This window comes from Homarus americanus, unplaced genomic scaffold, assembly GCF_018991925.1.
Source record: "Homarus americanus isolate GMGI-L3 unplaced genomic scaffold, GMGI_Hamer_2.0 scaffold48016, whole genome shotgun sequence".
Taxonomy (NCBI): domain Eukaryota; kingdom Metazoa; phylum Arthropoda; class Malacostraca; order Decapoda; family Nephropidae; genus Homarus; species Homarus americanus.
Genome location: NW_024755055.1, coordinates 3,251,433 through 3,265,051, shown reverse-complemented (window position 1 = coordinate 3,265,051; position 13,619 = coordinate 3,251,433). Strand labels below are relative to the sequence as shown.

Here is a 13,619-nt window from a genome sequence, read left to right as displayed (position 1 = left end):
TTACGATAATATTCTTACCAGATCGTAAGTTTCCTCACCACCTGGCGAAGATTATTACCTGGAAACAAGAGAAAAATATATTAATAACAACAACAATAACAACAATAACAATAATAATAATAGTGAGAACAAAAACACTAACAATAATAATAATAATAATAATAATTATAAAAATAATCATACATGACAGTATATGCCAATTTTATGTGTGTATCTATGTAAATATGTAAATATATGTGTGTGTGTGTGTGTGTGTGTGTGTGTGTGTGTGTGTGTGTGCTAGCCTAATCCCAATTGCTGAGAGAGAGAGACTCGCTTTAATTGTCACGCTTGCTACCTGTGCGACCAGACAGGTGAGCAATAACCCACCTGGATGATTCATCCCTCCTGCCCCCACCACCGCCGACTCATCTTACTCACCTGTACCGGATTCGACAAGATTGCTGAGAACGTGTCAAAACTCACTCACTTACCACACAAAGATGGATTCTCAAAGGTTCCTAAGTTAAGTTTTTCTCCTAACTGGTGATGTGAGAACGTATCTAACTGACTCACTTAAGTTACAACACAAAGATGGATTCTCAAAGGCTCCTAAGTTAAGTTTTTCTCCTAACTGGTGATGTGAGAACGTATCTAACTGACTCACTTAAGTTACAACACAAAGATGGATTCTCAAAGGCTCCTAAGTTAAGTTTTTCTCCTAACTGGTGATGTGAGAACGTATCTAACTGACTCACTTAAGTTACAACACAAAGATGGATTCTCAAAGGTTCCTAAGTTAAGTTTTTCTCCTAACTGGTGATGTGAGAACGTATCTAACTGACTCACTTAAGTTACAACACAAAGATGGATTCTCAAAGGCTCCTAAGTTAAGTTTTTCTCAACTGGTGATGTGAGAACGTATCTAACTGACTCACTTAAGTTACAACACAAAGATGGATTCTCAAAGGCTCCTAAGTTAAGTTTTTCTCCTAACTGGTGATGTGAGAACGTATCTAACTGACTCACTTAAGTTACAACACAAAGATGGATTCTCAAAGGTTCCTAAGTTAAGTTTTTCTCCTAACTGGTGATGTGAGAACGTATCTAACTGACTCACTTAAGTTACAACACAAAGATGGATTCTCAAAGGTTCCTAAGTTAAGTTTTTCTCCTAACTGGTGATGTGAGAACGTATCTAACTGACTCACTTAAGTTACAACACAAAGATGGATTCTCAAAGGTTCCTAAGTTGACATCGTGTGTGTGTGTGTGTGTGTGTGTGTGTGTGTGTGTACAGAGGGTTCCCACGCCCCACTAGCGGCTGCCACAGATGGCCAACAATTAATGGTGTTGCGGGAAGCGGTCATGTCCCGTCGCGGCCTGGGGTGAGGGGGGTGAGGTGGCGAGGGGGTGATTGAGGGGTGATGGGAAGGGAGTTAGGGGTGAGGGGGTGATTGGAGGGGTTGAGGGGTGATGGGAAGGGAGTTAGGGGTGAGGGGGTGATGGGAGGGGTTGAGGGGTGATGGGAAGGGAGTTAGGGGTGAGGGGGTGATGGGAGGGGTTGAGGGGTGATGGGAAGGGAGTTAGGGGTGAGGGGGTGATGGAATATCCCCCAACTCCTGACGCCCTCGACCCTGACCCCAGTACACCCGCCAGTACACCACCCAGTACACCCCCCAGTACACCACCCAGTATAGGAGGCCACTAATGTAAATAGTGTGTGGTCGTGGTAAAACAGGTACATTATGAGGTTACGCCATATTAGTACCATTACCACGAACACTTTCTTACACGTATCCTCAAACACTTTTAACCCGCGCCAGTTGTGTGTCTGTCTGTCTATCTATGTGTATGTATCTGTCTATCTGTACGTTTCTGTCGGTGTCTGTCTATTGGTCTGTTTGTTCGTTCTATGTTGTTTCACAGAGCTTGCCCGCGCGCGCGCGTGTGTGCGTGTGTGTGTGTGTGTGTGTGTGTGTGTGTTCATGTCTGTTTGTGTCTACTTGTTTGTTTCTGTCAGTCTATTATGTGTGTGTGTGTGTGTGTGTGTGTGTGTGTGTGTGTGTGTGTGTGTGTGTGTGTGTGTGTGTTCATGTCTGTTTGTGTCTACTTGTTTGTTTCTATCAGTCTATTATGTGTGTGTGTGTGTGTGTATGTGTGTGTGTGTGTGTGTGTGTGTGTGTGTGTGTGTGTGTGTGTGTGTGTGTGTGTGTGTGTGTGTGTTCATGTCTGTTTGTGTCTACTTGTTTGTTTCTATCAGTCTATTATGTGTGTGTGTGTGTGTGTGTGTGTGTGTGTGAGTATAAACACAACCAACTAAACATGTGACCAAAAACATGGCCTTTAACTCACTCCCAAGACCCACCCCGTGTACTGCACCCTTAACCCTGACGACCCTTGGCACTTCCCTGTGGCGTGGCATCATGACCCTGACCCCATGAGTGCCTCTAAAGTGCCACAGACGCCACACAGCTGTCTGACACAACCTAAGTCCTCATACATTGCATAGGAGTTAAGTTAAGGTACATTGGCTTGGCTTGGCTTGGGTTGGCTTGGCTTGGGTTGGGTTGGCTTGGCTTGGGTTGGCTTGGCTTGGGTTAGGTTGGCTTGGGTTAGGTTGGCTTGGGTTAGGTTGGCTTGGGTTAGGTTGGCTTGGCTTGGGTTAGGTTAGGTTGGCTTGGCTTGGGTCAGGTTAGGCTGGGTTAGGCTGCGTTGGGTTGGGTTGGGTAAATTGCGTCACCTCTCACTCCTCTCTCTACCTCTCACCCCCCACCTCCGTTCCCTCCCTCTCACCCCAACTATGTATAAAGAGATCGTCCTTCACACACACACACACACACACACACACACACACACACACACACACACACTATTAATCCATTACCTTAACAAAATCGCCAGAGAAAAAACCCACCGAAATAAAACAATAAAAACACTCAATCACCGCCATAATTCTTAACAACCTTGTAATAACTAACACTGTAATTGGCCTCCTGACCTCCCTAACTACCTAATTGGCCTCTTAATGACCTCTTCCCCTAACCTCGAATGACCTCTGGTAAGAGAGAGAGAGAGGATAAAACGGGGCAAGACAGTGTTAACTACTCGTCATGTAAGTCAGGTTTGTATCGTAAATCACTCGTAAATTTGGGTTGTATATCATCTGTAAATTTAAGTTGGATGTTTTTGGATATCTAGATCGACGTCATCTGTAAATTTGAAGTCATAAATTTTTCTATAAGTTTTCGGTTGTAAATCACCTGCAAATTTTAATTCGTAAATCATTTGTAAATTTTGGGTTGTAAATTTGTAAATATTCTTCAAAAGTGTTGAGAAAATCAAATTGTAAATTATGAAAATAGATAAAAATTTAAATGTGTGTGTGTGTGTGTGTGTGTGTGTGTGTGTGTGTGTGTGTTTCCGGGAGAGAGGATAGATGAGAGGAGAGGTGTGGAGGGAAGGGGGGGGATGGGTGGTGTGGAAGGAAGGGTGGTGTGGAAGGAAGGAAGTAAAAAGGAGAATGGGAGGAGGACTGTGGAAGAAGGATGAGGAAAGAAGGAAAGAGGGAGAGAGGGAGAGACGGAGAGAGGGAGGGCAGTGAGGGTGAAGCAGTGAGAGTCTCCTTACAGTGACAAAGTAAGAGTGAGAGTGAAAGAGTGAGAGCTGGACCATACTCACTCTCCCACACAAACACACAAACACTCACAGCAGTTGTCTGGTCATGTAAGACCCTGCTTGTCTGCGCTTGTGTGTGTGCATGCGGGCTGAGGGGGGGTGGGGGGGGGTTAAGAGGGGGTGGGGGGGGTGATGTGAGGGAGAAGGGAGAGAGAGAGAGAGAGAGAGAGAGAGAGAGAGAGAGAGAGAGACACAACAGATGCCACACAGTGTTGCACACCACACAGTAATCACCACCACAACAATTACCAATAGTAGCGAATCTGATTTGAGGGTTCTACTTGGAGAGAGAGAGAGAGAGAGAGAGAGAGAGAGAGAGAGAGAGAGAGAGGCACCTAACCAGTGAATCCGCTTGATGGTTCTACTTGGCTGTGCGTGTGAGAGAGAGAGAGAATAAGAAGGGTTTATGATTCAGAAGAGAGAGAGAGAGAGAGAGAGAGAGAGAGAGAGAGAGAGAGAGGTGTACCAACATGCATATTTTAAATTCATAAATAATACTAATGCTACTACTACTAATAATAATTATAATAATAAAATTAACTAATAACAACAACAATGATAATAATAATATCACCAACTAGATTCCACTCGGGGAAGGTGCCAAGTCGAGGCCTAATTGACCTTGTCCTGTTACCTCTTGACCCCTAAGTCACCTTGACATCTGACCCCTTAAGTGACCTCTTGACCCCTAAGTGACCTTGACATCTGACCCCTTAAGTGACCTCTTGACCCCTAAGTGACCTTGACATCTGACCCCTTAAGTGACCTCTTGACCCCTAAATGACCTTGACATTTGACCCCTTAAGTGACCTCTTGACCCCTAAGTGACCTTGACATCTGACCCCTAAAGTGACCTCTTGACCCTTAAATCAATACAGCTGTAGACGCTGCCATGACGAATACAGTCACCACGTTTGAGCAGGTAAGTCTTCCCGTCCTTGAGTTATCACACACACACACACACACACACACACACACACACACACACACACAGATGGTTTACGCCTTTTGTTGTTTTTATGGTCAATAGGTGAGTCTTTTACTCCCTACCTCCTAACCTCACCCCTTCCCCTTTTTCCACTAGAAGACATCCCCCTCCCCAGTACCCCCTCAACACCACAGTGCTAAGCACAGTCCTTTATTAAATGTCAAGTGAGGGGCATGAAGCCTTGTGTCCTTCACCCTCTCACTCCTCACTACCCTCTCGCTAGCCCCTCCACCTCCCATCTCTCTCGTCCCACCCTTCATCTCTTATTCAGATACAGTCATGACAGGTCCAGATACAGTCATGACAGGTTCAGGATACAGTCACAAGACAGGTCCAGGATACAGTCACAGACAGGTCCATAGGATACAGGTCATGACAGGTCCAGGGATGCCAGTCATGACAGGTTCAGGATACAGGTCATGACAGGTCCAGGATGCCAGGTCATGACAGGTCCAGGATGCAGCCATGACAGGTCCAGGATGCAGCCAAGACAGGTCTGAGGATACAGGTCATGACAGGTCCAGGATACAGTCATGACAGGTTCAGGGATACAGGTCATGACAGGTCCAGGGATACAGTCATGACAGGTTCAGGGATAGTCATGACAGGTCCAGGATACAGTCATGACAGGTCCAGGATACAGGTCATGACAGGTCCAGGATACAGGTCATGACAGGTCCAGGATACAGGTCATGACAGGTCCAGGATACAGGTCTAGGATACATAGGATACATCACACGACAGGATCAACAAGGAGCCTCTGTGTATAACCCGCCACAGTATGTAAATGAGTTTGTGGTTGGAGGATCATCCCGTGACGACACTGTGACGTCATTCAAGTCAGTTGTTGCCAGATGATGATTTTTTTTTGTGTGTGTAAATATGGAGTTAAGAATACTTTATGGATACCAGAAGGTCACGCCCCCTTCCCCAGACCACGCCCCCTTTCATCCCAGACCACTCTCCTTTCCCAGACCACGCCCCCTTCATCCCAAACCACACCCCCTTCCCCAAGACCACGCCCCCCTCCCAGGTCACACACTCCCCCAGATGGCCAGATACACCCCTCAGGAGGACCACAAACACCTCCCAGAGGGCTGTGTAGACACTCCCCCAGAGGGCCACGCCCCCACCATCAAACCAACAGTACACAGTGGAGTCTTTCTCCCTCCCTCTCCACTCCCTCCCTGGTTACCTCCCTCCCTGGCTACCTCCCTCCCTGGCTACCTCCCTCCCTGCCTACCTCCCTCCCTGGCTACCTCCCTCCCTCCACTCCCTCCCTGGTTACCTCCCTCCCTGGCTACCTCCCTCCCTGGCTACCTCCCTCCCTGCCTACCTCCCTCCCTGGCTACCTCCCTCCCTGCCTACCTACCTCCCTCCCTTCTCCCCCGTCTCAGCTGTGTCACCCAATCCACAGTAATATATTGACTGTCCTGTGGGAGAGAGTGGGGGGAAGGGAGAGAGTGGGGGGGAGTGGGAGTGAGGGGGAAGGTAAAGTGAGAGAATGAGAATAAAAGAGAAAAAGGATGAGAGGAGAGAGGGAGAAAATAAGAGGGAGTAGGGGAAGAAAAGAAAGAATGAGAGGGAGATGGGAGAGAGACCTCGTCACACTCCCTGCATGACTATGACAGGAACACGCATGACCGACTCATGACTGTTTCCTGAGTGTGCATGACGGCGCCTGCATGGAAACTCTCTCTCTCTCTCTGCTACTAATCGACTGCATGACTGAATGATTGGATGATTCTGGCAATAAATGACTGAGGGATTAGATGACTGGATAACTGTAAGTAACTGTATGAATGAATGACTGACTGGAGGACCGACTAAATGGGTGATTGCATGACTGGAAGTGAATAACTGGGAGATTAGGTGATTGGAGGTGAATAACTTAGTGATTGGAAGGCTGAATCACTGATTAACCGGGTGAGTAGATGATTGGATGACCCAATAACCGGGTGATTAAGTGATTGGTAGTGCGGTCGTGGTTGGCTGTCAGAATTTTTTTTCGTGTGTTTACAAGATCATAGGGTTCGAATCTCCTTCCTTCCTTCCTACCCTCCACCCTTCCTTCCCTCCATCCTCCCTTCCTACCCTCCATCCTCCCTTCCTTCCCTCCATCCTCCCTTCCTTCCTACCCTCCATCCTCCCTTCCTTCCTACCCTCCATCTTCCCTTCCTTCCTACCCTCCATCCTCCCTTCCTTCCCTCCATCCACCTCCAACCTTTCCTTCCTTCCACCCACCCCCTCTCTTTCCCTGCCACCTGCCCACCCTTCCACCCACCCCTCTCTTTCCCTGCCACCCCTACTACCCCCCCACACACGCGTGCACAGCAAATACACGTAGCCACACCGCCCCCTGCCTTTAACCCCGTTCTGTGATTTGCATTCCACTCACCACTAAAGAGTACAACCCCCACCCCTTTCTAACACCACCTTCCTCACTGAGTTCTAAGGGTGGAAATGGGGTGAGGAAGTGTGAGAGGTGAGGAAGGTGTGAGGAGTGTAAGGCTAATTTGAGGCAGGCATTGGTGTGTATGGAAGGGTGTGGAGAAAGATGGTGAGGGTGATGGAGGGGTGTGAAGGGAGGTGGAGGGAAGGAATGGGAGTAACAGGCCAGAGGAGGAGGAGGTTGGAGGTCGTGACGTGGGGTGAGGAGGAAGAGGCAGGAGAAGGAGGGGAACAGGTCAGGTCAGCACAGTGTTAAGCCACTCCAGGAGTAAGTTAGTCTGGGTTTCCGGGAGACTTTCAGACCATGATGTTCAGTGTGTTGGACCGATCCTACTACTACTAATAATAATAATTTAATCACTTTTGGTGTTGTTTATAGAGCCTCAGTCTCTCAGCCTTCACTTACCCCCACCCCAAAGTACAGTCTCAGGACAAAACAAAGTGACATTTTGGAAGCGTGCACAGGTGAACCCAAGGGGGCCTGAAACCACCTGGCCGGGTTGTGTGCTTCCCTAGTGCAGCTATTGAAGTAGGCTAATACTAATAATTTAGGGTTAATAGATCCTAGTATAATAGATGGCAGAACTAATGGGGCGGGCTTAATAGATCTAGTGCTAATAGATGCCTTAACTAATGGGGCCCCGGGCTTAATAGATCCTAGTACTAATAGATGGCAGAACTAATGGGGCCCGGGCTTAATAGATCCTAGTACTAATAGATGGCAGAACTAATGGGCCCCGGGCTTAATAGATTCTAGTACTAATAGATGGTGAACTTAATGGGGCCCGGGCTTAATAGATCCTAGTACTAATAGATGGCAGAACTAATGGGGCCCCGGGCTTAATAGATCCTAGTACTAATAGATGGCAGAACTAATGGGGCCCCGGGCCATTTGATCCTAGTACTAATAGATGGCAGAACTAATGGGGCCCGGGTTTATTAGATTCTAGTGCCATAGGTACCAGTTCTATTGGGGCCCCAGGTTAATAGACCCGGGTTAAGAGGTACGTCTATAAAAGCCACAATCTTAATAGGCCCCAATCCAAAATGGTAAGGTTAGGGTGCTTAGCCCGTTAAAATTGGGTCTATTAAAACTTTGGTTTACAGGATTGTGACGTGTATCTATTACGACTGGGGCCTATTAGAACTGGGGCCTATAGGAACTGGGGTGTAATGGGGCCTATTAGAACTGGGGTGTATTAGGAGAAGAAGGAGGAAGCTGGAGGGGAGGAAGAGGAGGAATCCTGAGGAGGGTGGGGAGATGGTGGAATGAGGGAGGCGTTTGGGGAGATGGGGAGGAAGGGAGGGATGAGGGGAGGTGATACAAGGGACCTTCTGTAACCCCACCACCGCCCACTACAACCCCTCTAAAAGCAACCTCCTCCCTCACCCTGACGCGCCCTCTTGCTTCCTCCCCAACGTCTTACCTCCTCCCCACCCGCTCCCCCCACTATCCTCCCTCCCTCCTACTATCCTCTCCCTTCCCGTGCTTCTTCGTCCCCCTGACATAAAGTACGCCCCTACCCACATACACGTCATCTCTTCTCCCTTGCCATTATCCTTCTCTCTCTATCCTCCTTTTCTGTTATTCACCTTTCTCCTATTCTCCCACCTTTTACTCCCTCCCTCCCTCTCACACACAAGAGGGCGGGGAGAGGAAGCGTCTCCACCCAGTGACTTCAACAGGTGACAAGAAGTTACAGGTAAAGGGAAAAGAGAGAGAGAGAGAGAGAGAGAGAGAGAGAGAGAGTCCATGCGTTGGCCTGACTCAATTTCGCCAAAATACGGACTTTAAAATAAGTTTGTGTCCAAATACACACATTTAAATAAGCTTGCGTCAAAGTATGGGATTCGCGTCATTACTCATAAGTTTACAAAAAAATATAAATCACATTACAGCTGTTTACACATGACTTAGTTTACAGCAACTTACACCATTTTAACAGCAGTTTACGCCTATAGAGTTTAATGGAGACTAACAACCTTTTAAAGCAGTTTACGAGCTACATATATGCACTTGCTCTTGCAAACCAGTTTACACCTCACTACACCTATGGTACACCCCACTACACCTATGGTACACTCCACCAGTTTACACCCCACTACACCTATGGTACACTCCACCAGTTTACACCCCACTACACCTATGGTACACTCCACCAGTTTACACCCCACTACACCTATGGTACACTCCACCAGTTTACACCCCACTACACCTATGGTACACCCACTACACCTATGGTACACTCCACCAGTTTACACCCCACTACACCTATGGTACACCCCACTACACCTATGGTACACTCCAGTTTACATCCCACTACACCTATGGTACACCCCACTACACCTATGGTACACTCCACCACTTCGTCATCAGTTTACAGGAGTTTACTCACCTCTTGTGTTCCTCCGTGGTGTCTGAAGTAAACTTAATAATTTCTATCTTTTGTAAACTAAATTATCTTTTTTTTTCTTTTTCTTCTTTATTCTCCTCCTCTTGGTGATAAATTTATTCTACCGTTTGCTTTATTGCTTCTTTATTCTCGTTTGGTCTTTCATTCCTCACTCGTTAAAAAACAACAACGAAAAACACGTTTACTTCATGTTTTGTTTATCGTTGGTCCGTTTGTTTACGTTTTTTCCCGCGCCTTTTTATCTTTTATTGTTATTATTTATTATTATTATTTATTATTTTTGTTATTATTGATTATCTCTTATCCGGGTTGTGGTTGTGGTTGTTATGGTTGCAGATGGTGGAAATGTTGCTTGGTGGTAGTGGTAGTAGTGGTGGTAGTAACGGTACAGTGGTGTCAGTACTGTTAATAATTGTGGTAGTGGTGGTGGTAGGACTTGTGGTGGTAGTAGTGTTAGTAGAAATGGTATTGATGGTAATTGTGTTAGTTATAGTAGCAGCGTCGGTGTAGTAGTGATGATAATGGTGATAGTAGTAGAGGAATAGTTGTAGTGTCGGTATTGGTACTAGTATTAGTAGTTGCTATGGTGGTGGTGGTAGTAGTAGTTGTAATAGCAATAGTAATCGCGTAGATGTAATACTGATACAAATTGTAGTGGTAGTAGCAACAGTAGTGGTAGTTGTAGTAGTGGTGATAGTTGTTGACGTACAGGTATTAACACAGGTGGGAGTGGACGTAAGTAGACACGGAGTCGTACACGTGCACACGAGACGGTGGCCCACAGGGAACTGACGCACGACCCACCAACACCACCAATCCTCAACAACCACCACCACCACCATCACAGCTATCCTCCTCCTCCTCCTCCTCCTCCTCCACCACCCAGGCAGGAAGGTGTGTGTGTGTGTGTGTGTGTGTGTTACGGCCTCCCCTTCCCTTCACTATTTCCCCTTCTTTCTCTCTCTCCCCTTTCCTTCCCTTCCACACTGCTTTCCGCTTTCCTTGCCTTTTACTTTTCCCTCTTTTCCATTACCCTTCCCTTTTCTCTTCTTCCTTTTATTATACCTTCTTCTCCATTTTAAAGAATTAGCAACAGTAATTAAATGTAGAATACAAGTCACTTAACCTGACCTAATCTAACCTAACCCAACCTGATCGAAAATTTACTGAACTAAACCAAATCAAATAATTCACATAAAAAAACTAATTTCACAGAGTACAAGTAAAGAAAAACGCGAAGTTAAGACGCCGCTTAAATAAACAAACATCGCAAAAATAATATCCGCCAAAAATCGGGGTAATTTTTCCCGGGGTTCAACTTTCGCGTTATAAAGATAGTGAAACTTAATGTGAGGAAAAATATAAAGGAGAGAGAGAGAGAGAGAGAGAGAGAGAGAGAGAGAGAGAGACCTAAGTTTTTAGCTAACATGACAAAGACACGCACACACAAAGTGACGTAAATACACATACGTACATACATACACACACAAACTGACGTAAACACACACACACACACACAGGTGAGTGAACTTCAGGTAAACTCGACCGTCCATCCAAATCTAATTGTGGGCGCGATGGTTAGTTCCCCTGAACACCTGTGAACATTCTTGAACGTCCACGAAAGCTTAGACGCCTTATGGGAGGTCCTAGACGTTTGTGAACTCTTGTGAACATTTCTGAACGCCAACGAGAGCTTTTAATCGCCGCTGAATAGTCCTGGAAGTTTGTGAACGCTTGTGAACGCCAGGGAAAGCTTATGAACGCTTGTGAACGTTCAATGAGTCCTGAATACGTTTGAACGCTTGTGAACGTTGATGGAACCTTGTTCACACTTATGAACAGACAGACCTTAATTCCCCTTATGAACAGACAGACCTTAGTTCACACTTATGAACAGACAGACCTTAGTTCACGCCATGAACAAAGACAGACCTTGGATTCACACTTGTGAACAGACAGACCATCGGATTCACACTTATGAACAGACAGACCATGGTTTCACACTTATGAACAGACAGACCTTGGATTCACTTATGAACAGACGGACAACTTAGTTCACACTTATGAACAGACAGATTGTAGTTCACACTTATGAACAGACAGACCTTAGTTCACACTTATGGTTTGAGACAGACCACCAGTTCACACTTATGAACAAGGCAAGACCTTGGATTCACTCTTATGAACAGACAGACCATAGTTCACACTTATGAACAGACAGACGCTTAGTTCACACTTATGAACAGACAGACCATGGATTCACACTTATGAACAGACAGACCATAGTTCTACACTTATGAACAGACAGACCTTGGATTCACATATGAACAGACAGACCATAGTTCACACTTATGAACAGACAGACCATAGTTCACACTTATGAACAGACAGACCTTAGTTCACACTTATGAACAGACAGACCTTAGTTCACACTTATGAACAGACAGACCTTAGTTCACACTTATGAACAGACAGACCATAGTTCACACTTATGAACAGACAGACCATAGTTCACACTTATGAACAGACAGACCTTAGTTCACACTTATGAACAGACAGACCTTAGTTCACACTTATGAACAGATTAGTTGTAGTTCACACTTATGACAGACAGACCTTAGTTCACACTTATGAACCAGAACAGACAGCAAGTTCACACTTATGAACAGACCACAGACCTTAGTTCACACTTATGAACAGACAGACCATGGATTCACACTTATGAGCAGAACCAGACCCAGCAGATTCACTCTTATGAACAGACAGACCATAAGTTCACACTTATGAACAGACAGACCATAGTTTCACACTTGTGAACAGACAGACCTTAAGACCACACTTATGGTGGTGAACCTTGATTCACACTTATGAACAGACAGACCTTAGTTCACACTTATGAACAGACAGACCTTGGATTCACACTTATGAACAGACAGACCATGATTCACACTTATGAACAGACAGACCTTAGTTCACACTTATGAAGACAGACAGACCATAGTTCACACTTTATGAACAGACAGACCTTAGTTCACACTTATGAACAGACAGACCTTAGTTCACACTTATGAACAGACAGACATGAATTCACACTTATGAACAGACAGACCTTAGTTCACACCCTTATGAACAGACAGACCTTGATTCACACTTATGAACAGACAGACCGCTTCGTTCCCCACTTATGAACAGACAGACTAGCAGATTCACACTTGAACAGACAGACCGCCGTTCCACACACACTTATGAACAGACAGACCATAGTTCACACTTATGAACAGACAGACCTTAGTTCACACTTATGAATTGAACAGACGCCAGATTCACATATGAACAGACAGACCTTAGTTCACACTTATGAACAGACAGACATGGATTCACACTTATGAACAGACAGACCTTAGTTCACACTTATGAACAGACAGACCATGATTCACACTTATGAACAGACAGACATAGTTCACACTTATGAACAGACAGACCTTCGTTCCTGTGAACAGACAGACCTTAGTTCACACTTATGAACAGACAGACCTTAGTTCACACTTATGAACAGACAGACCTTAGTTCACACTTATGAACAGACAGACTAGCCAGTTTCACACTTATGAACAGACAGACCATAGTTCACACTTACTGAACAGACAGACGCCAGTTCACTTATGAACAGACAGACCTTAGTTCACACACTTATGAACAGACAGACCTTAGTTTTACACTTATGAACAGACAGACCTTAGTTCACGCCTTGAACAGACAGACCTTGGATTCACACTTATGAACAGACAGACCTTGGATTCACACTTATGAACATGAACAGACCTTGAATTCACTTATGAACAGACAGACAGCAATTCACACTTATGAACAGACAGACAACAGATTCCCCTTATGAACAGACAGACCTTGATTCACACTTAGCGAACAGACAGACAGCAAGATTCACACTTATGAACAGACAGACCATAGTTCACACTTATGAACAGACAGACCATAGTTCACACTTATGAACAGACAGACCTTAGTTCACACTTATGAACAGACAGACCTTGGTTCACTTATGAACAGACAGACCTTAGTTCACACTTATGAACGAACAGACGCTTAGT

At 45.5% G+C, this 13,619-nt stretch overlaps 1 protein-coding gene across 2 annotated transcripts in view; it reads right to left on the bottom strand.

Moving 5' to 3' along the window:
* The window catches only part of LOC121856261, a 105,397-nt gene extending 95,088 nt beyond the window's left edge, over nt 1–10,309 (bottom strand). The window contains exon 1 of one of the 2 annotated variants that reach the window (XM_042351663.1): nt 9,493–10,309. The gene's annotated coding sequence lies outside the window, so the exon portion shown is untranslated. Of the gene's footprint in view, nt 1–18; nt 59–9,492 lie in introns of those variants that run through there. The other variant, XM_042351664.1, reaches the window with a different exon arrangement.
* Between the last annotated feature and the right edge of the window lie 3,310 nt (nt 10,310–13,619).